General features: G+C 48.8%; 1 long non-coding RNA gene across 1 annotated transcript; it reads right to left on the minus strand.

Moving 5' to 3' along the window:
• Nucleotides 1-1,229: 1,229 nt before the first annotated feature.
• LOC132009198 (uncharacterized) lies at nt 1,230-2,133 on the minus strand. Its single transcript, XR_009401818.1, has 2 exons — nt 2,014-2,133; nt 1,230-1,841 (listed from the first exon to the last, which is right to left on the minus strand). It is a non-coding gene; the product is annotated as an uncharacterized LOC132009198 (long non-coding RNA).
• Between the last annotated feature and the right edge of the window lie 173 nt (nt 2,134-2,306).

The raw sequence follows: 2,306 nt of genomic DNA on the forward strand, positions 1-2,306 counted from the left end.
CTATACCCCGTGCCACTTCCATCCCAAGAGATGAGGTGTCCAGAGTCTGCGATGTGAGTGTTTCTGCGCCAGTGGCCAGTGAGAGGTACTATTTCAGAACTGGGTAGCAGTGAATCAAAGACTGCTGCCCAGATCTGGATGCTTTTGTGGTTCAAGGCAGAGGGCAAATGAGAACTGGGCTTATCTGATAGGATGAAGTTAAGTCTTGTGATACCTGGGGTTGGAGCTTGGTGAGGTAGAAAGGATGATGACTTCTTGATCTGTTTGGATTGGGGTCCCTTTCAGAATTACTGGTCTAAATTCTTGGAACATGCCAGAGAGACTGACATGCAGAAAAGGAGCATTCATACACCTCCTCTGGAAAGATCCAAAGTTGAGAAGACCTATAATTCTTCAGAGAGTATAGCATATGATGTCCAGATTCTGGGTTCTGCAGCGTTCCCCCCACAGTGGTTGCAGACGTCAACAGGTATTTCTCTCACTGGCACCATCCTTGGAATTTAGGAAACAGTAGAGGAAAGCCTCTATTTTCACAGGAAGGAAGTAGCCCCAGAGCCCAAAGTATAAGTCTTTTGACAGGGGAGTTCCAACCCTTCAGTTTTATTTCCATCATCCTCCTCTGGATATAGTGGCAGAGAGTGAATATAAAGTCATTTACACTTTACAGTTATTATTGACTTTGACCGAATCATCAGAGACAGAGGCAGACAGAAACAAAAGGAAAAGTAAGTGTAGGGAAGACTAGAAGTACAGGAGTGCACAGGATAGGAGCACGTGGCACTGAAGGATCCATTAGTGGAGCTGCTCTTTCATTTGTCTCAAAACACCGTTCAGTCCTTTTCTGGAAATTAACTCGAGGTTGATGGAGGAGTCAGAGGAATCAATGGTGAAAAGCTTGGGTGTCAATGTGGGCAGTGAACTTAAAAAGGTTACCGGCCCCTCTCACATGGTATAACCTTTGTTTCCACGGATGCAGGAGAATTTATATCCCCACCCCCATTCTTTTCCTTCTCCCCCCACTTCTCACTGAACAAAACAAAAGGAACTAGGGCTCTAGTTTTCTACACCCATTTCTGTCCTCTCCCCCCCCCATTCCAGGCTATAGAATCAAAACAAACACCTTAAAAGAATGAGAGTGCTCCTGTCAAGTTTGTAGTGGTGTGAGAGGCCCTTGTGGTCAGTGGGGAAGTGTCTTCAGTATACTGTACAGGATTCCATACAGTCATCTCTAGTTTGTCCAAGAACATTTATTGGAAAAATGTCCAAGGGATGAGGTCACCAGCAGCTGGGGGGGCTACCAGGTGAGACAGGGAGCCCCTGAGACTCCGTGGAAGACAGTGGGGTAGTGCGGTGCAGCATCTGCCCCCAGATCCAGACAATTCCTTTGAGTTGCTGGGGGAGGGAGGAGTACCCAAAGAAACTCCCCCTCTGAGACCCAGAGGCAAGATGTGGGGGCACCTGGGGATGCCGAGAGTCCTGATACAGGTGCAATGGGGGCCCATCTGGGACCTAGTGGGATACAGTTGAACAAGTGTCTCTCCCCCGGACCTGGGGAATGGGAGGACATATCCCATCTGATAGCCATTCCCCAGGTCCAGGAGCACAGACCCTAAGAGACCTACCTTCTGGCCCTGCTGACAGTGGAAAGAGGATGGGCACCAGGCCTGAGATTGTGGGAGTGTCATTACCCTCTAGGAGATTACGGGATCCTTCAGTCTTGGGCAGATCACCAACTGAGGCTCTCCCTGACCCTGTCCCCATCCCCAGGGTGTTAGTGCATCTGTTTTTGAGTTCGGTTTCTTCACTCATACATCCATGGTGTTGATGGATGGTGACTTTTTCTGTTAAAAAAAAAAAATGTCTTGAGTCTCATGTCAGGAAGGTAAGAGTCTCCTCCATCCCAAATATCCATTTCCCCTCTCTTCCTGCCCCTCTCTGGCCTTCTCCCTTTCCCTGACTGCTTCTAGAAGCAAAATCACCCTTCCCTCCCTCACCGGCCTCACATCACATCACCTGTCTCGTCCCCACCGGCCTTCCCTGAGGACTCTGTTCTGGCCCCTTCCCCTTCTCCTTGGGGTTGTTGTTGGAGTGGTTGTCCTTGATGATATCATACTGACGGCAGAAGAGCCCAATGACAGCTGAAACACAACAATACAATCTGCACCTTGATCTTGATCTCCCCACTCACAGCCTTGAAGGACAGTGAGATACCCACATGATTTCTAGAAGAAAACCTTTGAATTTCTGGTGCTCATATGTGAGCACCACCCTCTTAGCCTTCCTCTCCTCAAACTTCTGCTCACCCC

Source organism: Mustela nigripes, unplaced genomic scaffold (assembly GCF_022355385.1).
Source record: "Mustela nigripes isolate SB6536 unplaced genomic scaffold, MUSNIG.SB6536 HiC_scaffold_7106, whole genome shotgun sequence".
Classification (NCBI taxonomy): domain Eukaryota; kingdom Metazoa; phylum Chordata; class Mammalia; order Carnivora; family Mustelidae; genus Mustela; species Mustela nigripes.